The sequence below is a fragment of the Desmodus rotundus genome, chromosome 7 (genome assembly GCF_022682495.2).
Source record: "Desmodus rotundus isolate HL8 chromosome 7, HLdesRot8A.1, whole genome shotgun sequence".
NCBI classification, from domain to species: Eukaryota; Metazoa; Chordata; class Mammalia; order Chiroptera; family Phyllostomidae; genus Desmodus; species Desmodus rotundus.
The window spans coordinates 17,918,721-17,942,523 of NC_071393.1; positions in this window are offsets into that span (position 1 = coordinate 17,918,721).

Below are 23,803 nucleotides of genomic sequence, written 5' to 3' on the forward strand. Positions count from 1 at the left end.
TCAGCTCCAAATATCAGGGGAACAGAAAGGGGGAGGAAGGGGGAGGAAACACATTCTCAGAACAGTTCTTTGTACTTGAGATTCTTTGGTTTGTATTAAAATATTCTCATCTCCCTATAATTTATGAGCACTCTTGGCACTAAGAGGGTTTGCTTTGTCCCTGATCCTCTGTTCTGGAAATAAAACTAACAGTGTCAGAGAAGAAATCTCTGGGGCGGGGCGGGGAGGTGGGGGGGGGGGGGGCAATGGGCCAGACGCTTTCAGAGTGCCTGATTTGAGTGGTCAGGGAAAGGCTGGGCAGACTCATTTCCTGCCCCCTCTTGGCAGGGAGGAGGCCCAGCAGTAGGCAGGCACCTCCTCACCCCAATCTCATTTAGTTTCCACAACAGGCCTGCCTGGTTAATACTATGATCATCGCCATACCTTCTCAGAGGAAAACAAAGTGTAGAATTTAAATCCAGGAGTAGCTGACACCCCAATGCTCTTACCAGCCAACCATACCATCTAGAGGAGGAGTGATCAAGGAAGGCTGCCTAGAAGAGGCAGGGCTTAAACCTGAATCTCCAAGCTGCTGGAGTCCCAGCTAGCTGGGTTTTCTGGGGGCAGAGATGCAGCCTTCCTCATATACTCAGTTCTCTATAAGACCCTGAAGGGAGAAGGAACCCTAATTCATCCAGCATCATTTGTTTTAAGCACATGGGTTCTATATTTCCTCCCTTTCATAAAAATCTCTGTTGCCTGCACGCCTGAGCTAGCTGAGCAAAGTTAAGTCTCCTGAGCTTGGCATTCAAGTTTCTTGGTAATTTGCCTCAACCCAGCTTTTCAGCTTTCCACCTCATTACTTCCACCCACCTACCCCCACACACATCTGCACACACACTCAACACTTCACCTCTACCTCTCTCGTGGCATTCCCACTGTCTGCAGTTCCCTCCTCTGCTAGTAAACACCTATTCATCCCTCAAAGCCCAAGTCAAATTCCCCCTTGGCGGGGAAGCTCTTGCTTCACCCTGTCACTGGCACAGTTCTTTGCTCCTGTCTCTGATGAGAACCAACATAGTAGTAGTTGGTCCACAGTGTGATATCTGTCCCCCACACAGACAGCAAGCTTTGCAGGAGCGCTCCAGGTTTCAGAGTTCTCTGAATTCCCACAGCTCTGGCTAGGGGCCAAGCCTTTCGTCCAGTGGTCAGTAACCACAAGGGTTGGTTGGGAAAATGAGTGAATGAATGAATGAATGAATGAAAACAATTTTAGACTTTCAAGAATATGAGAATCACTCTTCTGCCCCAACCTCCAAGCCCGTGTGTGTGTGTCTCTCTCTCTGCAGCTGCATTGTCCAACAGGGTGACCATGAGCTACGTGTGGCCTTTGAGTACTGGAAAGGTAAATAAAGGCTCGCTGTGAAGTCAGTGTAAAATACCCTTAGAATGAGGAAAAGGTTAACGATCTCATTAGTCATCATTCATATTGATTACATATTGAAATAATAATGGTGATCTATTGCTTAAATGAAATGCCTTATTAAAACTAATTTCACCTGGTTTTTTTTTTTAAATAAGGCTATTATAAAATCTAAAATTACATTTGTGGCTCACATTATATTTGGACTGAGTACCACAGCTGTAAATGACAAAAAAAAAACACTTGTCTACCTTTTGGAGTTTCATTCTGTGTCCAGTCACTTCCCGGCTGCGTGAGCTGGGGCAGCTTGCCCTCTCTGAGCGTCAGTTTCCACGTCTGTGAGATGAGGGCCACCCTTGGAGGAGACTGGGTGAGGTCCAATCTTTACATTGCCAGCGCCCAGCACACACTTGGTGGAGGTGAGCCTCCTTTCTCTCTCATGAGGGGGCTGGATGCCTGTGTCCCAGGCCAGCCGTTGCCCTGGCAGGGAGCAGGTGAAGGGTTTCCCAGCCAAGGCTTGAAGGCTGTCCGCCCTGAAAACTCCATGGGACAAGAGTCTCAGGTAGGGTGTCAGGCCCAACTTAGACAGGCTGATCCTGGGAGTGAGGTGAGGCATTCCAGATGCATTGATTACAGAATACAACCAAAGATTCTTCCCATCACTATGTCCATCCCTCACCCAGACCTCGGGTACAAAGACCTCTGTGACCCTTGCCCTTTCTCACCCCTCGTTCACAAAGCTGTGTAAATTAGAAGGAGGTAGGTGAGAGAGGCAAGACTTGACTCCGCCCTCCTGGGATTTCCTGCCAATCGTGAGACTCTGAGCAAGTGTGCACATCCTGCAGACGGCCTCCCATTTCCTGTCCCATCCAGGTTCTCTGGGGCTGGACAATGTGGGGGGCTCTCCAGCCAGGGAGAAGCCTGGCATTGACTAAAGGCAGACAAGGCAAAGTGCCCGCTTGCTTTGCATCCCGGAGAGCTGAGGATACCTGCCGTCTGACCTCCCAGGAACGGGAGACAGCTGACTGCTCCCAGGCAGCATGGAGACTAATCTACCCCAACTAAGCCCACGGAGGTTGCAATGGCCCAAGGACACACCTGTCAGGGAGTGGGGAAACCGTGACAGAGTCCCGGTTGCTCTCGCGCCACCTTCCCATCGAAAGCACCCTACCTGTTGCCCGCAAACCCAGACCGAGTTGCAGGGCCAGAGACATAGGACTGACGGGTTCTGGTCCTCGCCCACTGCCCAGCCCGCCGTGTGCCCTGTGATGCTCCGAGCAGCCGAGCGCTCCTGTCTGGGACTTGGTGACCTTTCAAACCCTCCATCGGGTGCGAGACGGGCGCTAACAGTTACAAGCTTGTCACTTTGGGCAAGTGGCCACACACGCCTCTCCAAGCCTCAGTTTCCCCACCTGAGCTATGAGGGTATTCATACTACCTCCCTCACGATGAGGTTTCCATTGAAACAGCATTTTTTAATAAAGTGCTTAGCACAGTGTCCGGCACTCAGCAAATATTCATTAAATAGAATTATCCGTGGCAGGCTGGTAAACCACCTCTAGGAGCGGGAGGAGGGGAAGGAGACAAAATGATTTTCAGCGCTAGGCAATTTTCATGGAGCAAACACTTGCACCGTGACTGATTTCAAGCCAGTGGTTTAACAACTGGCTTACAAAACTCCTGAATATTTAACAATCGGCTCCAGTGAGCCAGCTCCAGCACCACAGGGCCGTGTATTATTGTTGTTAGCGTTATTATTATTATTCAACCGAGCAGCTGTGCTTTGGTTTCTCCTTTCGCAAACCCGCGTAAGATTTCCCATCAACGTTGGATTCTGCAGGCTAAGGACAGCTGGAAGGCCACCGAAGCAAATGATCTGGCCGGGTCTGCCGCACCCCTACTGACACCCCAGGCGTTCCGTGCCTCCTTGGAGACTGCTGTCCACACTCCCCGCAAGGCACAGAAGTCTGCCCCATGGCCTTGTCCCTCACAGACCTACAGCAGGCGAGCTAGGGAATACCCCCAAATGAGAGGCACAGAAGGACTAAGAAATGAGACTCTTCCTGACGTTTTAGCTGTGTGGCCTCGGACAAGTCATTCCTGACTGGTTCGATTCCCAGTCAGGGCACCCACCTGGGTTGTGGGCCAGGTCCCCAGCAGTGGGCGCGAGAGGCAACCACACATTGATGTTTCTCTCCCTCTCTTTCTCCCTCCCTCCCCCTCTCTCTAAAACTAAATAAATAAAAGAAAAGAATACTACTAACAACACAACAATCAGGTTTGGGGTCCCCACCCCTCCACAGAGTGAGGCTCCCAGGCTTCCCGCTACCTGTACAAATAGCGCCACAGAGCTGGGCCCCTGGATCTGAGCCTCCCCATCTCCCCCCATCCCCACCACCCAACTTCCACCCCCCTGCCAGGACTAATTTATTTCCTTCTGAATCCTCAAAGTCTATCAAGCCGCGGAGTGTTCGGATGGATTCTTTAATTAATTGATGCGGAATCAATGAAGAAGTGATTGTTCTGGCTGGGTAGGGACCCATCTCGGCTGTGGGGAATAAATAGATGACTTTGAGCAAGGTGGGGGGGGAGGTGTAACTTATTGAGCTGTGGTTGGGCTCTGAGTACTAAGACCCAAGAGGCCCAGCACCTGCCTGGGCAGACAGGATGGAGAAGTGAAAGGTGGTCCACACACCACCGACGAGATCTGAGTTCAGGCCTCTACAGCCCCACTTGCCAGCTGTGTGGCCTTGGAAAAGTCACTGCACCTCTCTGAACCTCAGTTGCCCCGAGCATTGCTGTAAGGATTCAACTCTGACACATGCTTCAACAGGGATGAATCTTGAAAGCATCATGCCAAGTGAAATAAGGCAGACGCAGAAGGGCAAAACTTGTATGATTCCATGTACCTGACATACCTAAAATAAGCAAATCCACAGAGACAGAAAGTCAAGCAGAGGTTCCCAGGAAGGACGGAGGCGGAGGTGGGGAGTTATTGCTTAGTGGATACAAAGCCTCTGTTTGGGACGATGGAAACGTTTTGGAAGCAGAGAATGGGCCGGTTCGCGCAGCACTGTGAGTGCCTTAATGCCACGGCTCCATACACCTAAAAATGGTTAAAATGGCAACTCCATGGTACATCTAGTTTACCACAAGAAAAAACAAGAAAAATAAGGTATACCAGGTGCTTGGTACTGCCTGGCTTCTAGAAGGTGCTCACTAAATATACATTATTATTATTATTATTATTATTATTATTATCATTACTGTTATCATTTTAAGATCACTGGGGTGAAGTGGTGTGTTCACAGATGTAGTAGACTACAAACTATGACCACAAAATCCTTCCGATCCCTAAATGTACACTTTTTAAAAAGGTACTTTGCAGGTCCCATCAAGAGGTAGGGTCTGCTTCCCAGCCTTGAACCTGGGCTTGGCCACATGACTCGCTTTGGCCAATGCATTAGCTTCCCATGACCATTGCAAATTTGTAACTCACCACGAACTTGGTGACCTAAAACCACACATTCCCATTCCCTCGTATTCCTAGAGGTCAGAAGTGATGCGTATTAGGCAAAAGTCGAGGGGCTGACACGGCTCGTTCCTTCTGGACATCGTAAAGGGAGAGTCCACGCCTTTGCCGTCCACCTCCCATTGCCTTCTCCTCTTCTGGAGTACATCTGGGCGTCCCGCTGGTAAAAATCTTAGTGATGACACTCGGCCCACCCCATAATTCAGGATAACACCCCGTCGCGAGGTCCTTCACCTAATCACACCTGCAATGTCCCTTCTGCCACACCAGGTCACGTGTTTACGAGTTCCAGGAATGGGAACCCGAACGTCTGAGGAAGGGCGGGGGGGAGGCCCCGTTGAGTCTATGACAAACAATGAGACTTCAGCAAATGCGACGCAAGCAGAAGCGTGAGAAGTGCCGTGACACAGAGCTAGCCCTCTCTTGCTGGGCCGGGAAACCCTCCGCCACCAAGAGTGCAAACCCAAGCTCACCCATTGGATAGTGAGAGTCACGTGGCCCCTCCACCCCAGCCACCAGCCCGCCCACCCCCAGTGGTGGAGCCTTCCCACCAACCAGCAGCTGATGGCCGACAATTGTGTGTGAGACCAGCTAGGACCCGCAAGAGAACCTTCCAGCTGAGCCCAGCTCAGATTGCCGACCTGCAGAATCCTAAGATCAGGAAGTTGTCCTTGATTTCAGCCACCTTGTTTCGGGTGGCTTTGCACGCAGCAAAAGCTAACCAAATCACCAGACAACCACTGAGAAGGGGAGGGAAGAAAATGTTTATTAAACACCGATTGTGTACAAGGCACACTTTTCACCTGATCTCGTTGAATCCTCACAAATTCCTCATGGGTAGGTATTAATTGTATCCATTCTACAGATGAGGAAACTGAGTCTCAAACACAGGAAGAACTGGCTTAAGACCACATGGCCAGAAGGTTGCAGAACCAGGTGGCAACCTCAAGCCCACCTGACTCCAAAGCCATTGACCTTCCAACAGCCCCATCCTGCTCTAAAATCACACTGAGTCAGCATCTTTATCTGCACCACGGCCTTGCTCAGTCACCCAGTCACCCTTCCAACAAACTCCGGCCACCTGCCCCTGTGTCTGTCACCCGTCCAGCCACCTGGCCACTTGGTGGTCATTTTTAAGGCAGGAGAGCCCAGTAGTTAAACATTCAGACATTTGTTTGTTAAACAAACAAACAGTAGTTAAACATTGACTCTGTGGCATCAGAGTCAAATTCCAGCTCTGCCCTTTCCTGGCTGTGTGACCTAGGACATGTTGATTCACCTCTCTGTGCCTCAGCTTCCTTGCCAGTAACACAGGGAACATGATAATGTCTACTTTGCTGAAGGCTCTGCAGGGGAAATGAGGAGAGGCCAGGAAAACAGCTAGCGCAGTGTCTGGTATGGAGTACATGCTCAGTAAATGCTACCGCTGCCGTATTCCCGGGAGCCTGCACTGGAGTTCTCCCTGGGCCAATGGGAAAGATGCCAGGGTTCACCCGTTTCAGAACCAGCTTCCTTCACCTGCTGCTGTTTCTGGGCAAAGGGAAGACATCGCAAAGCAGCAGAAAAAAAAGAGCCATTCCTTATTCAGGATGCCAGGGCCCCTCGCTTTGCCCCGAATCCCCTCTCTGAGCCTTCCCTTATCGGGCCTCAGTTTTCCCACCTGTATTATAGGGGGGCAAAGCAGCAGACGGTTCCATCTCCCTCTGCCATTCTGTAATTTCAAGACTGTGAGCTGTTCATGCCCCTTCAGCCCAGGAATGCTGCTATTTACTCCTGATGACATCCACCCCCTTCCACAGCCCGTGATAAATTTGCATTGGGGGCTGGATCCAAAAAGAGAAAAAAAAATAAATACAGGCAAGAAAGAAAGAGGTCTGTCTTTGAAGTGAATGACATGAATTATTTCGACCTAACTTACTAATTAAGACCTCATTAGCAGCCCAAATTTGTGATAGATCAGCAGAGGACTTGGCACAATGGTTTAATTTAATGATTTCTTGCATTACTTTGTTAATCATCTTTAGTCTGATTTAATTTATGCCAATGTGACTGTCCTAATTTCTAATTAAGGCATTGATGGCGCAGACGGCCGCCATAGCATAAGAATTTCAATCAAGGCTGATACAAAAGCAGATATTCGTTTTCAAGGCCTGTGAGTTAGCAATTTGCTAAGCCGGCTGCTCATTGTTTCATTACCCACCCCCAAAGGTTGGGGAGGGTCTGGTCTTTGCCTGGGGCAAATGGTTTCTCACTAATCACAGACCTTTACAATCATCGATTTTTTTAAAAGGCTCTGAAAAAGACATTGAGATTAACTAGAGCAGCCTCCTCATTTCACACAGGAGGCAACAGGGACCAGAGAGGGTGAGCGGCTCACCCAAGGTCACACAGTGCGTTATCAAGGCAGTGAGGGGAGACCCCAGACTCATGCTCTCTTCCACCGCCACCCAGCTGGCAGCCCCATATGGCAGCTGGGGACTTCTGCAATTGCCAGGGATTTGGGTGTGTTCATTGAAATTGGCATAATTCTAATCACTCCCAGTACTTGAGGGCCAGGCTCTGAGCCTTAAATTCGATGTGCTTTTTTCTCAAATCCACAAATCAGCCCTCCTCATGGATATTATAACTTTCTTCCACCCATTTTACAGGTGAGAAAACAGAGACTCACAGAGGTAGAAGGCCTGCCCAGGTTCCCACAGCAAAGAAGTGGGATTTGAACCCAGGTTGGCTCGATTCCCAGGCTTGTGCTCTTGTCACTGCCCTGGGCTGCCGCCCCAGGTCACGACGACTGGGTCTCCATAGTTGTTTGTATGAACATCATAGCTACTGTGTGTTTAGGGCTTACCATGTGCCAGGCACTGTGCTAAGCCTCTCACGTGAGAGTCCTATCCGATCCTCACAATACCCTGTGAAGAAGGCGTCATTATCACACCCAGTTATAAAGAAGCCAAAAATCAGAGAGGTTGTGTAAGCTGCCCAAAGTTGCCCAACAAGACGGCAGTGCCCAGGCACTGAAGCACTCTGTCCTGTCTCCTCCTAACTCCAAAACCTGCTACACCGCTCTTCTCTCCCGAACAAGTCTGCGCTTGGCTAGCTGGAGTGCCGGGGCTTTGCCTGCCGGGAGCTAAATTGTGCCTCTGGGCTCCTTTCATGCTGACAAAGGCAGCCTGAGTCATGGGAAGGGCCAAGAGCCAAGAGCCTTGGCAGCATCCTAGTTCTGCCATTAATTTGCAAATCCTATCTCCTCCCTGGGCCTCAGTGTCGCCCTCTGTAAAATTCTTGGACTAGAAGAGTGGTCCTCCAACATGGCCGCACATTGGAGCCCCTGGGGTTTAACCAACACATGTCCGTCCCCCACCACAGACCTGATGAATCGCAATCTCTGGGGACAACAGACTCTGAGGGTAACCAGCATCCCTGGTGATTCTGAACGATTCCAAATGGTTACTCTGAGATGATCAAAACTATACTCTGGATTTTGCTACACAAACTGTTCTTCCCCCACCCTCTTCCCTAGCCCAGTAAGTGGTACCCAGATGTTCAGAGCGAACACTGGAAGTGTCCTTGGTTCCTCTCTGCCTGTCGCCCAACATCTAATCCATCAGCATGGCCTGTCCACTTGACCTCCACGTACATCCTGAAGCCCCGACTTCTCCCCACCCCACCCCCCCACCCCGTCACGCCTTTCGTGGCTGCACCTGCTTCTTCCGTGATCCACTACAGCCAGCTTGGTCCCCTGCAGTCCATTCTCCTCTCAGCATCCTGGGGACTTCGGCAAAACATAAATCTGACCACCTCCCTCTCCTGAGTCCAATCAGCCAGGGGGTTCCCATGATATCTGAAATTAGAGCCAAACTAAGGGCCTTCCCAATCATACCTCCCAGTACTCTCTCCCTAGGACACTCTGCCCCTGCCCCACCAGCCTGCACCCTGATCTGTGAACTAACCTCAGGGTTTTTGCACCTGCTGTCCCCTCTGCCTAGAAGTCAGTGTCCCAGGCTCTTTTACCTGGCTCTCTGCTCCTTGACAAGGCTCCCTAACTTTCCTAATTAAAGGGACACTTCCCATATCATTCCTCACCCCAATCGCCTGCTTTATTCCCTTATAGCTTGGATCACTACTATTTGAAATGATCTCATTTTTATTTTGTCCATCGTCTGCTCCCCTTGTGATATATTATATATGTATTTGGTCTTTGTTCCTATTTTCTGGCACAGGGCTCCTGAAACCCTTGGATTTTCCTGAGTGACCAGGTAAGAGGAATGTATTTTGTCATTCATAACAAGCCCCTTGCAACCATACCTGGGTGACCATTGATGAGGTGGCTTTTGGAGTGCCCCTAAGGAGGGGGGACTGGCTGTCAGTGGAGCCCGTGTGATTAGAAGGTTGGAACTTTCAGCCCCACCCTCAAAATCCGGGGAGGGGAGAAAGGCTAGAGATTGAGTTTAATCAACCACAGCCAATGTTTTAATCAGCTGTGTCTACATAATGAAGCCTCCATAAAAACTCTAAATGACAAAGTTTGGAGAGCTTCCACCTCCGGGGGTGAACACTCTGAGGTGCTGGGAGGCTGGTGGGCCCGGAGAGGGCGAGGATGCTCCGCCCCTTTCTATATACCTTGCCCTGTGCATCTCTTCCATTTGGCAGTTCCCAAGTTATACCCTTTATGATAAACAGGTAGTAGTAAGTAAAATGCTTCCCTGAATCCTCTGAGACGCACCAGCAAACTATGGAGCCCAAGGATGGGACTGTGGGAATCCCTGATTTGTAGCTGCTTGGTCAGAGATGCAGGAGGCCTGGGCTTGTGATGGTGTCTGAAGTGGGGGCAGTTTGTGGAGCTGAGTCATTACCCAGTGGGTTCTGCACTCACACCAGGTAGTTAGTGGCCAAACTGAATGACAGAACATCCCATTGGTGTCCCAGAATTTGGAGAATTGGTTGGTGTAGGAAAAAACATGCACAAATTTGGTGTTAGACTATCATAAGCAGAAAAAGTATTCTTTCCTTTTAGTTGGTATGCATCATAGCACAGAAAAAGAGTGTTTTTCTTTTTATCCCCACTAGAATGTCACCTCCATGGGACCAGGACCCCACCTGTCCAGTGCACCAGCATCCCCATGGCACAGCTCCCCTCACACAGCATGTACCCCCAAAGCACCTGTCAGGTGAACAGTGGAGTGAAGGGTGACATTGGTGTCCCTGGAAGAGCCGTGGTCAGAGCTCCAGTCCTTGGAGATATCCCAGAACAGAAATCTTTAAGAAAGGACATCCTGGGACCTTGAGTACACAGGACAGCCTTGGACCGCACAGTGAGGACACCTGGTCACACCTTTCCAGTGACTGCTCTGTCCTGGAAATCCAGGCCTTACAACGCCCTTGAGCCCAATCCTAGGGAATTAAAAAGCTGGAAAGAAAGTGCATCTGCTAATGTGCAACATTTATGTTAGTCAATATAGATTTATTTAATGCAATAAATGACATAATTGGACTTTTATTTCCATAATATATTTTTCTAAGATAACTAATATTTTGAGTACCCATGGCCCGCTGATGTCTCCTGAATGAACGTATTTCCTATATTATTACTCTTGTAGAAAACTGACATTTAAGCAGTTTAATAAATGAGCAGTTATTTGACTTGTATCAGTTTCAATACATTCCAGGATATTAATAAAATATATTTCATAAGCCAGCTCAATAAACCATGCCATAAAAATTCAATGATTTATTAGTGATACACTTGCTATTAGTTGGGATAGATACTCAAAATGCCATTAGGGTTAAAATAATAATCAATCAAACTAATTAGGCCCTATTTTTCATATGCAAATATAATTAAGCATACATTTCTCCATAACTTTAAAGAGAGTTATTGAAGCTCAACCTTGAATGAAGAGCCCCTCACTCGAGTTAATGAAACAGCAGAGTCTCAAGTTGGATATGCAAACAAAATTGATGAACCGTTCTGGGTTTTGAGGATCAAAAGGAAGGTGGGACAGAAGAGGAGAGGCTCAGAGAAAAGACCACCCTTTTCACCTGAGTCTATTCTTTCTGGCAATGATACTTACAGGAAAGTTTTAAGACTCAGTGTGGGCAGGGATGACAAGTCCAATATGGCGCCATGGGTGAGAACATGGGCTCTGAACTCACACTGCTGCGTTCAAATCCTAGCCTCCCCAACAGAGTGGACCTTGGGCAAGTTAACCTACCTCTGTGCCTCAATGCTCCCATCTGTCAAATGGAATAATGATGATGATAGCAGCAGTATCCACCTTGAGATTTGCTGGAAGGAGTGAATATGCACCTAGGCCCTAGGAAGTGCTCAATAAACATTAGCTGTTTTTTCACTGAGAAACAGTTCATTTGCCCCTCCTGACCTTACCAGCATTCACTGTAAGACCTCTCAGCCTCTTGCTGGCTGTGTGGCCCCAGGAAAGTCTGCTCCTCTTTCTTTGGACAGTTGGGGAGTTAGTCTAGATGACTGGGCAAGTCACAACTAACAGTCAGAGACATTGAAAAGTGACTGTTCCTAACCATTTTTCTGTCTCTGTTTGGGTCTAATTCACAAGCCTAGTTGCACCCAAGGAGTGAGGACAAAGGGGCAGAGAAAACAGACCCAAGCCAGGACAAGAAGTCAGAGCATCTGGGACTGGTCTCTTTGAAGAAATGAGTCCTGGAGAGCAGAAGAATCTAGACTGCTCTGGCCCTGACCTGGATGCTCAGTGTATTGGTTAAGACCAAGGGCAGCAGATGCTTTCTGTAAAGAGACAGATAATAAATATTTTAGGCTTTGCAGGCCATACAGTCTCTGTTGCTACGACTCAACTGTCCTGCTACAGCATGAAAGCAGCCATAGACTGTCCCAATAAAACTTAATTTACAGACAGAGGCAGTGGCAAGACGGTTGGGGCTCATGGGTCAAGGTAATGTCAGCGGATGTAATAAACAGACCCCAAAATATGCAATGGCTCCACCGTGGCAGTGTCTATTTCTAGCTGTTTAAAGCCCAGTGCAGACATTCCTGGTCAGGCAACTCTCTAGGGTGACTTTCCTCTAGGAGGCAATAGAGACCCAGGCTCTTGCCATATTGTGGCTCCTCCATCCTTAATTCGAGCTCTCCAAGCTCACCTGACATGAATTAAATCTGTGGACAGGAAAGAACATGCAGGGTCCTGCCTGGGAGGGTTTTGTGGACTGGGCTTGGCAGTGGAGACCATTGCCTCCACTCACACTGGACTAGAACTTGGCCTAATGGCCACTCCAAAAGCAGGGGAGGCTGAGAGATGGACGTGAGCTGTGTGGCCTGGAAGAATACAAACAGAACAGGGAAGGACGTGGCGATCTCTGCCACAGGAGCGAGAAGAACCTCAACACGTCTGGCTGTAACAGGACCCTCTCCCCTTCTCCATTCTCTTTTTCTTAAGGTTGCCATCCTGACAAACAGCGTAATCATTCCCTTGAAGGTACTTCCTTCGACTTCCAGGGCTACCTGCCCCTCCCCTGTTCTCCATATCCCCCCATGTTTACCCAGGAGAGCCTCCCCTTTAGCTGCCTCTCCTCCTCAGCAGGCTCCCTCCGTCCAGAGGACAGGGTCAGGTCTGTCTGCGTCCATCTTCATACTGACCACCTGGGAGGTGATCAATGAAAAATAGATAATGAGTAAATAAACAAATAAATCTAAGAGGAGCTACAATGATCAAGCACATGAAAAATTGGGTTAAAAAAATAATCAAAGGGAAAAAAATTGATGTTGCAGCTCCCTGGAAGAAAGTCCAAGAAGTTAGAAAATCCAAACATTTTGCAGAGCCCAGAGCTACATGTAGCCACCAGCTGTGACAGCTCAGCCCTAAAAGATATGAAAGAATGTGCCTGTGTGTGTATGTACACATGTGTATGGGTGTGTGTTTGTGCACAAGTGTGTGTGTGCATGCATGTGCAGTGTGTTGTGTGTGTGCGTCTGCACATGTGTGGCGTGTGTGTGTGTTGTGTTATAACGAGCTCTTTGTCTGAGACAAGACCTCATGACTCAATCTCTAACTTGGTGTGGTTTTCCAGTCCTTTTTTCCCTCCTCAGGCCGGAACGTACAGGGGCCCTGGAGAGGAGAAAGGTAATTATGCCCAATGGGTGAAGAGCAAACTCAGCAGTTTTTGCAGAATGGCTGTGGGCCCTCCAAGGGACATCCGTGGCCAGAAACCTAGCTTCAGCCACAAGATGTATTTCCAGCCTCAGGGAGGAAGAGGAATGAGGTGGTTGGGGCTTCTGCGGCAACAGCCTTTTTTAAAAAATCATTTCGAAATTAAATTAAATGATATTAAATTAGCAAAAGTGCCAGGGGAGCCCGGAAGTCATTCAGATAAATGGCCCAGGCTGGGCATCTTAAAATCATGGAGACATCAGATGCCGGGGCTCCAGCAGACCCCGGTCTCCCGGCTCTCGCCCAGGCCCTGGGTCCGGGTGGTCTGCGGAGCTTTCACAGAAGCGCAGAGCAGGGCCCACACTCCCAGAGAACCGAGCTCTGCAGGTCTGGCAGAGTGGGGCTTTGTCTCTTAGGAAAGCTCCGGGGAGGTGATTCTGACATACATACCCTTGGTGACAAAGCATGAACTTACCCCACCCCTGCGTTTTGCTGAGAAGGGAAAGCAGGCGACTTGCTAGGTTCTCCCCACAAGGCGCTGGAAGAGCGCAGAGGGAGGTCAGAGGTGGTTCAGCCCCAATACTGTCTCATTCCCGAAGAAGAAGATTCAGGGGGACTCCAAGGAAGAAGATGGGGTGTCTAGGGCAGGAAGGGCTTTCCTGTACTCTGGCTCTCAGCAATGCATTCAGTGAGTGTTCCCCATGCAGCCCCTCTAGTCCACGGGCTGCTCCGGGCACTAGGGACCTGGTGGCGGCAGAGACCCGGCCAATGGCAAACAAGGGAATCCCAGCTCTGATCAATGCTGCAATGGAACCAAAACAGGAGTAAGAGACAGGGACACGAGGGAGGTCACTTTAAGCAATCAAGACAGCTGCTTGGAGGCAGTGACATTTGACCAGAGATGTGAATAATGAAGGGCTAAATCCAAGGATGAAGAACAAACAGTATGACGGGGATGTCTAATGGGCTGGGGGTGGGGGGTCAGTAACCTGAGGGAAGGGGTCCAGGGGAGGCCTCCCTGAGAAAGCAATCTTGGAGCTCAGAACAAAAGGAGGGGCCACAGTCAGTCAGGGAGAAAGGGGCAGGGAAGAGGCTCCATCCATCCATTCATTCATTTATTCATTCACTCACTCATTCAACCTTTTAGCAAATCCCTCTTGAAGACCTACTGTGCATCAAGCACTAGGCTGAGTGACAACAGTCAGCAGTGACCATGACACCACGTGCTACCTGTCAAAGACAAGGGCAGATACTGAACAAGGAATCACACTACAGCTGGGTGCTCAACCTCACCACTATGGGTGTTGGGCAGGGTCTTTCTCAGGGTGGTGTGCGCTGTCCCGTGCGTTGTAGGATGCTGGCCACGTCCCTGGTCTCCACCCACCAGGGGCCAGTAGTACCACCCCGTTGTGATAAGCAAAACCTCCCCAGACATCACTACGTGTTCGTTGGGGGAAAATCAGCCCCAACAGTGGTGAGAACCAACCACTGTTCCAGTGTGGCGAGAGAGACTAGTGATATCATAGGTAATATTTTTGAGAGGCCCAGTAGACACACCCACACCCCTCATTTTAGCAAAGGAGCAAACTGAGGCCCTTTAACGGCTGAATGGAAGGCTAGGGGGAAAAGGTTGGGGGAGGGGGCAGGACAAGGAGAGAGCAAAGGACACACGGAAGGAGATTCAGATTCCTCCCAGTGGGGTTTAAAACCACCTCCCAGCCAGGTCCCCGCAGGTCTGCCCCACGCAGATCAGCAAAGGGTTAACCCTCGATGTTTATTTATGAACTTGGCCTATTACTGTAGCATAATTTGAATACAGTGCCTATGAAGTTTTTTTATTGCCTGCTATAATTTCATTTTTAAAGCTCTCCCTATGCCATACTTTATAAATGATATCTCAAACAAGAAATAAATTCCGTGTTGCAGCTGTGTTAACTACATTTACCCATGGGACACACTATTTTGTCCTTGACACAAAGCCCTGGAGATTGGGCTGAGAACTGCTCTGGCAGCTTTCTCTTGCTCCCGCACCGCGCTGCTGTGAGAGCCACTGTGGCAGCCGCTGTGACTCCCTCTGACACCCCACAGAGCCCCCACTGCAGCCCCGAGGGGCCCGAGCCCCAGCCTGCCACAGGGAGCCCTGAGAAGCTTCCGGCAGGAACAGCCTGGGCTCCTCTGCAGCTGGCTGTGTGGTCATGCCAGCACCCCTGGGCCCTTCTGAGCCTTTGGACTGGAAAATAAGGGCATCGAGCACATCCCTGTCACCACTCCATGCTGTCCCCTCCTCACCAGCCGCTGGAAGCCTCCAGAACCTTTCCCTCCTCCTCTCCCGAACTCCTGCAGTCTGTGACGGAGTTTAGATCACTTCTGGGTCTGCAGAGTAAGGCTCAGGACCCTAAGTCAGCTGCTTCTATAACGTTAAGCTATTTCCCCCTTGAAGTGAAAAAATATGTATTGCAGGGCTCAATTGACAGTAACAATAGCTTACATTTATGGAGCGCTTGCTCTTCACTGCATGCTGTGCTAGGAGCAGACCGGAGCGCGTTGGATATCGACAGCAGCCCTTGGGGCTTGTATGACTCTCCCCATTTTACAGACGAGTAAGCTGAGGCTCTGCAGCCAGAGGAAGTGGCCGTTTAGGTCAGCCCGGGGAGCTCAGGAGATGAGGCGATTCCTCAGTCCTCCACCCCAAGGTGGCCCACATTCGCTTGTCACAGGAGCCTCTCTCCCCGGCAAGACCAGAAGCAAACAGACTCTGAAAGGACAGGTTTTGGTGGTGGAGGGAAGGGTGTGGAAGGCAGGGCAGCCTGTTAGGTGCAGATATGTCCATGTAGAAAGGCATAGATCAATCAGATGGGGCACAGGGCAGGCCTGGAGAAGAGAGGGAGGTCAGAGACGGCCACTTCCCTTTTTTTAAATTTTAGAGGGGAAGGGAGGGAGAAAGAGACACATCAGTGTGTGGTTGTCTCTCGCACATCCCCTGCTGGGGACCTGGCTCACAACCCAGGCATGTGCCCTGACTGGGAATCGAGCCAGCAACCCCTTGCTTTGCAGGCCAGCACTCAATCCACGGGGCCACACCAGCCGGGGCAGAGACAGCCATTTCCTTACACAACACACAATAACTGACTCTTCTTAACACTTCAGCATCGCAGAGACAAAAACTCCAGGTGGAGGGCAGGTAGCCCGGAGTTCAAGTGCTAGTTCTGTGCTACAAACCTACTTCTGGATCTGTGACGCGGGCCAGAGGCCTCACGTCTCTGCAACTCAGCTTCTCCATCTTTCCAACAGGGACAGCAGTGAGAGAGAGAAAGAGAGAAGAAACCTCAGGGACAACAGCATGTTGGCATGGAGTTAAAGGGACCTGTGTCCCAATCTTGAATTTGTCACATACTTATTAGCTATGACAGCTGGGATGAGTTGATTCGCCTGGGTGTCAACTTCCCCATCTGTAAAATAGGGATATGACCGATTGGTTGTTTGGGGGTACAGATAACTCAGGCAAAGCACGGGCATAATGTAGGTGTTTAATAACAGTGATTGAACAGAGTATCTGGTGGTTGAGAAGTACACGGTCTTTGCAGGGTGAACATCTTAGCTCCCTCCTTAGTGACTTTTTATTGCTGAATTTTGATTTCCTCATCAGGGAAATGGGAATAAAAATGGATGCTTCACAGGAATGTTCGGTGAACGGATAGACAGTAATCCTGAACGCCTCTCCCACGACCAAGAGAGTAGCAGGTGCTGGCTGGTGCTGGGCCCCGAAGGGAGAGAGCCGCGTGCTCGCGCCCCGGATGAGCCAAGTCCCGACTGCTTGAGCGAGTCCAGCCACGATCAACTGAGCCCAGTGTAAACGAACTAACCCTCAGCCACCGCACAAATCAGTGAGAATAAATGAGTATTGTTTTAAACCACCAAATTTTGGCTGGTTTGTTACACAGCATCACAGAGTCCATAGCTAACTGATACTGGGAATTCAGTCCCACAAAGTGATATCTATAGATTCTTGTATATGGAGACTATGTATTGGGCACCACCGTGTGCCAGGAACTGTATTCAGCACCTTACGTGTTGTGCCTCATTGGAGCTTCACAACAACTGCAGAAAGTAAGCGTATTAGTACCATCATCTTCCAGACAAGGGAGCTGAGGCTCAGGAAGGCATGGTCATTTGCCCAAAGTCATACAACTAGGAAGAAGTCAAATTCAGATGAGAAACCCAGACGCATCTGACACCAGAGCCCCCACCTTGAACTACGGGGCCACAGAGGCCTCCAAGCTGTTGGGGTTCAAGTCCAGCACCCAGCACCCAGGACGTGCGGCATAAATGGGTGGTCTCTGTGCCTGGGGCAGGTGCCGGGCAGGCCAGTTGCATCTGGCCAACCAGGACCCTGAATGCAGGCAGTCTCTTGCCTGCTCAGTGCCCCCTTCAGGGCCGCCCCCCACCAACAGTCGTTCAGGCTGAATACCTCCCCTGCAGCCCTCTGGCACCAACCCTATAAATATTAAACCAGCGGTAATTAGGGAAATCAGTCAGTCCCCGCACTCGAGCCCTGCCGTCTCCCCACCAGGCCCAAGCTGCCTTTGACTAGGGAGCTTTGTTTCTTTTAATTTGGGGACCGCATACAAGGCATGTGTCAGGGACCGGGACATCAAGCTCATCCCATGTGAGCCTCAGCCCCTCGGGCGGAGACCCACCCCCTCGGGGCCTCGAAGGCTCTGTCAGGAAGAGGCAGAGGGGCTCCGAATGTAAGGAAGTGGGGGAGGGGGTACCAGAGGGCTCCTGTCAAGGCCCAAGACCCCCCAGGGGACCCACATTGTTTTTGTGCATCAGGCAGCATCAGGCTCTGGTGTCACCGCTTTACAGGGCTAATGACACAATGCACAGTGACAATGTGTCACATCAGAAAACACAGCCCCACGTGCACTCAGGTGGGACTGGAGGCCCCAGGGGTGCTGAGGAAACCAAAGACAGGGAATCTCCAGCAAAGGGGCTGCAAGGATGAGAAGGCACGCAGCCCACCCGTCCCCCTCCCTGGGGAAATAAACAGCCAAACCTCCCAGCAAGCCTGGTGGAGTCAGCGGGAGGGGGAGGATGAGGCAACCCACATGCAGCCACCAAGAACCAAGGCTTCTGCAGGTCACATGGCTCCCCAAGTGCCACCCCATGGGCCTCACATCTCAACAACTGGTCTTACCCGATCCTAGCAGCATCCTGGTTTGGGGGACGTTAACCCCCTGTACCCATTGGGGACTGAGGCAACTGGTGCAGGCAGGGCTAGCAGCTATAGGCGTGGCCTCTGGAATCACAGGGAACTGGGTCCAAATCCCGGCTCCTCCAGTCCCTGGCCGTGTGACCTTGGGAGACTTACCTGACCTTTCTGAGCCTCAGCATCCTCATCTGTAAAACGGACAGAAAAATAACACCTGCCCCTGAGAGGGTTCAGCGTGCACACACACAGACTGCGTCACACGGCACCTGGTACAGAGCAAGCACCAGCCAGTCCTTGTCCTTGTAATTGCTCTTACTGAAGACCACGCGGGCCGGAAGCGCTGGAGGCGAAATTCAAACCCAGGTCAGTCTCATTGGAAAGCCCATGACCTCTCTCCTGCCTCCCCACTTCCTCCCAGCACCCCACCTGCCACCCAGACAGTCCCCAATAGAGTTTCCTTTTCCCGAGATTGGCAACCCATCACCCAGCTTGTTGGCATCACGGGACAATCACAACACCCACATCGGTGCTCCGGGTCTCAGACAAGATGTCCACACAGGCCTCAGACGTGAAAGATGGAAGAATTCCCATTTCGCAGCTGGGAAAATTGAGGCTCAGAAAAAGTGAAGGCATTGCCCTGTGGCCCCCAGCAAAGTAAGAACTGGACCCAAGACTAGAACCCCAGTCTCCCAACCCCCAGCCACCACACTTCCACTTTTGGTAAGAATCCCTTCAGCCTGGCTAGCCCCTTAGAGTTGACACAGCAATTTGTTGTACTTGACCCCCTGAAATCCTCATAGGAACACTGAGACAGGTGTAAACTCCATTCGCTGCACGGGGAAGCTGAGGCCAAGGCTGGAGACACGCCCAGTGCAGGATCACGTCAGAAGCAGAGCAGAGCCTGGAATCTGGAAATCCCACTCCCCAGGTATCCACGGCTCTCCTGGAAGAACTGGGCCCCTGTCTGAAGGCTGCCTGGGTGGCCCCCAACAAAGCGGACCCACCAAAAATGACGATGCCCCCGAAAACCAAAAAGCCTGCTGCACCCAGCCTGTGGCCCAGACCCATCCCGTCCACACCCCTGGGCGGGAAGGAAACCAAACCTGCAACCTGACAAAGCCCTCGCGAGTGGCAGGTATTAATTGGTACAATTAGGCAGCCCTTTCCCAAGGCCATCGAAGCTGCAGCATCAATAATTAGACTCAGATTGGAGTTCCTTTGGCTCTGCATGTAAACAGGACACTCTTTCTGCAGTTGCGGTGAATGATTTCTTCAAGGGGGAAACATTTACTGTAATTTGAAAGGAGCTATTGACTGTATTATTAGTGGATGTGAGTGCCCAGTGGGGTGACAGGCTTTACATTATTCTGTCTTCTGCCCGGGCCCCAGGAAAGAAATCTTTGGAAGGAGGATCCCCCAGCTATTTTGGGTGACGTGGTTTTAGAGTCAGAAAAACCTGGGTCAGACTCTGTGGATCCCCTACCTCTGTGCTGTGTGGCCTTGGGCAAGTAGCACAACATCTCTGAGCCTTCCTCTCTTCATCTGGAAAGTAGGAACAATACCAGTCCATACCTTTCAGGGTTGCTGTGAAGATTACATGCGCTAAGCACAGAGAAAGTGCTCAATAAAATGAGCCATGGTCATTGTTATTAGTAATAATAATCATCACTATCACCTTTGAAGAATTCTTGGGGAGCCAGAGGTGCCCACAGTTCACAACCTATCCACAAAGGGAATAAATCAAAACAAACAAACAAAAGCTATAATTCACCCAACAGATCGTGGCGTTGACATCTATTGAGCACCAACTGTGTACAGGGTTGAATCAGACAAGGACCCTGCCCTGTGGGTGCGCGGAATCTTTGGCGAGAGACAGACATGAAAAAGGACAACGGCGCAAAGTTCACGCCAGACAGTACCCACTGCTCACAGAGCGTGCCTGCCTCCAGCAGCCCCTACGCCCCTCACAACTGGAGGGCTGGAAGTTGGTGCCGTTATGTTCACCAGAGGGATGAGAAATCTGACATTTCAAGTCGCTTACCCAGAGCTGCATGGAAGAGGCACAAGTGGCACCTGAACTCAGGCCTGTCCGGCCCGAAGCCCATGACAGTCTCTTGGCAAGCTCCCTCCATGGGGCGAGGGGGCGGCGGCCGGTCGGGATAATTCGCCACCTGGCAAGGACCCTCCAAAGGCCAAGATGCACCTGCTGTCCCTCATCCTCCTTCTTGCCACCATGCCCCCAAGGGTAGCTCCCCCAGGACTGTCTGCACGCCTCACAGGCACCTACCCACTCTCTGCTTTGCTTGGGGCCTCGCCCCTTTGGGGCACCCACATCCGTTCCTAGAGGCAGCCCTCTGAGATGAGAGCTGAGTCTGGGGTCAGACAGACCTTGTGTCCTAAGACCTTTGTGCACTAAGACAGGGCTGGGCGGCCTGGCCCTCAGTCGCCACACCTGCTGAATGGGGACAATGATAGAGTGGCCGTGGATGTAAATATGCACTCCATGAGGGCAAGGAACATACTTATCCATCGCTGCCTTCCTGGCACGTAGGAGACACTCAAGTATAAAAGGAAGGAAGCAGGCTGGGAAGGAGGGAGGGGAGAGGAAATCTTCTCCATCATTCGATCCCAGCTCTCCAGTCCGCATCTCTGTAAGGCTTCCCAGGGCCTTCCCTAATGTGGGGCAACACACAAATATATAGAATCTACAAACTGAGGCAGGTGCCTGCTTGTCGGTGGCACTGAGTCCGCAGTGAGACCTTCGGCCCCAAGCCCAGCAGACAGTCGTCAGCTCTCTGGGCCTCGTTATCCTCCTCTGTGGGCGGGGTGGGAAAGCACAGCAACCCCCCCCCCCAACTGTGGCAGCTGTGAGAAGAACTTAGGTGAGCTCTGGAAGAGCGCAGTGTCTGAGAAATAGGCACGGGGTAGAATTCACTTACCATCATCACCACTCCCCTTCTGAAGCTCAGTACAGTTGTCAAATCATGAACTCCGAAGCCCAGCTTTCCCCCTCCTGCCTGGAGGATGCTTCCTCTTTCCTGGGCCTCAGTCTGTTCATCTGTCAAATGGGCATGGTGATAGCTCTGCCCTCACAGGGCCGTTGCGGGGTTTGAATGAGTTCATGTGGATACCGTGCACAGTGGGCCACCTACTGTTTCTGTGTTGCTCCCAGCGCTGGCCACAAATGCTCATGGTAGCCCCACTATGTGCCAGGCCCTCTGCTAAGTGGAAAGAAGGGCCCTGACTAATGCCCGTAGGGATTCTCACACCGAGCTTACATGTGGGGCCCACTCACACATTCACAAGTGCCATTTTCCTCTCTCACTGTTTCCCAGAGAACAGCCAGCCCCGGGGGACCTGCACCATTTTATTAACCTGCCCAGGAGACCTCAGGATCTGGGGGAAGAGTCACCCTCACCTTCCCCAAGCAGCTTCTAACCTCTCAGATTAGCCTACAGGTGCTCAGCCAGCCAGAGGGCAGTGGCACCTCCTCCCTCTCCCCACAGGCTCCTCCCACAACAGGCCTCCAGAGCCCAGAATTGGTTGAGCATCTTGACCCTCCCCCAGGCCTGGCCACCATCCTCCCTCCCTCAGCCTCGGCTCTTAACTCTCTTAACTGGTCATGAGTCTTCCAGCCTTCACTCCTGTCCCTCAATCGGGCTTTTGACTGGAGCCAAACGATTTCTATTCCACCAGAAACCTCCTTGTTTCAGACCCCCACGTTGAGTCCCTAGACAGTTTTCCATTTTTCTTAGAATAAACTCCTCATCAGCTTTAGAATGAAATCCAGACAGAGTTGGAGCCTCCTGCCCATGCATGGCTAGTCTTTGCCACTTCCCAGCCTTCTGCTCTACCCTCATTACCTCCACTCCAACCTCCCTGTCCCTGCCCACCCGCCCCTGCCATCGCTCACCCACCCCCCCCACTTGTTTCTGCCAGCCCCAGGCCTTTGCACAGGTGCTTGTGTCTGCCGGGCATGCTCTTCCCTACCCTTCTCTCTGCTGTAGCTTCCACTGTGTTAGAACCAGCTGGATGTCCCAGGACCTGCCTGGTCTCCAGAATCATCCATAATCACGCTTCCAGCCAATCTCCCCCAATTTCCTCCAACTTCCAACCCTGACCTTCAGAAAGGAAACTGACTTACGCATAGCCACCCACCTGGGTTTGCATCTTGCTGCCTGTGGACTGCCACAGAGAAGGACGAGGTGCTGACTGGGGGGAGAACGGAGAGTGCCAACGTTTATCAGGTGCCTCCTGGGTGCCGAGAGCTTCTTCATAGGGCAGTCCTGTTGGATCCCCGTTCTGCAGATGGAGCCACTGAGGCTCAGAGAAGGAAGCGCCGTCTTGAACCAAGGGCTGTGTGATGTGCAAGCCTGGTTTTTCTCTGCGGCTCCCGCCCAGTGGCCCTGCTGAGCGCTGGGAGCACTGGGTATACAGCCATGAGTAACACCCGCAGGCTCTGCCCTCATGAAACGGGCAGTTTGTCACCCTGACATCATTCTCCCCCAAGGAACTCCGGGGGGAGGAAGAGAAGGACTTTCCCTAGATCTGAAAATTCAGCATTTGGGGGCCTGCTCAAACGGGTCAACTTCCAACTCCAGAAAGCAGGCAGGAGGTAATGCGCTTCCCATCACAGGACCTGCCCGTGGAGGCCCTTCGCTGGAGTTCTGGCATTGGAGGAGGAAGGACCCTGTCTAGTCCGCGGGCTGTGCTGGGACCCAAAGATGCTGTGAACAGTGTCCCCGCGCTCCCGCCCCCTTCTGGATCCACCAACACTGTCTGAGAACAGGAGCAGTTTATAAGCAAGTGGGCAGGCTGCGGTGGGATTCAAACCTACGTTCTCTGGGGCGCAGAACTCAGGCTATTTATTCGCAGACCCAGGCCGCCTCCCAGGGAGACAGCGCAGGAGCCCAGCACCTCCTGTTTCCTGGGGGAATGAGCTGCGGGCCTGTGAGGGGGCAGGGGAGGAGGGAGAGGCGCGGGGTGGGGCGGCGAGCAGCCACCGCAAGGATATTTTAGTGCCCCATGAAAGCCTGAATAAATAGTGTCTAACCTTTCCCGCTCCCGCTTCCTTATCTCAATATTCCATTTAATAGCACCTTTCAGGCCTCACTAAAAGAATACGAGGGCTGTTATATCAGCTCTAAGTCACTGTTACAATGGGCCTGGCGGTCTCGGCTGCCACAGCACCTGTGCTGGGCAATCCTGGCTCCTCCGGTCCTCGCGGGCAGGCCCGCGCGCCTGTGATTCCAGAGATGCCTGGCGCCTTCGTGCAGACCCACTGGGGCGTGGAGATGATGCCAGGGAGTGGGACTCTGCCAACAGCCTGCTGGGTTTGCTACGGAGCAAATGCTCCCAAATCAGCATTAACGTCCTAGGGCTGCCTTAACCAAGCACCACAGACTAGGCGACTTAAACCATAGGAAGGTACCATCCTGCAGTAGTGGAGCATAGAAGTCCAAAAATCAAGATGTCAGGGCTCAGCTGGGTCAGTTCCTTCTGAGGGCCACAAGGGAAGGGTC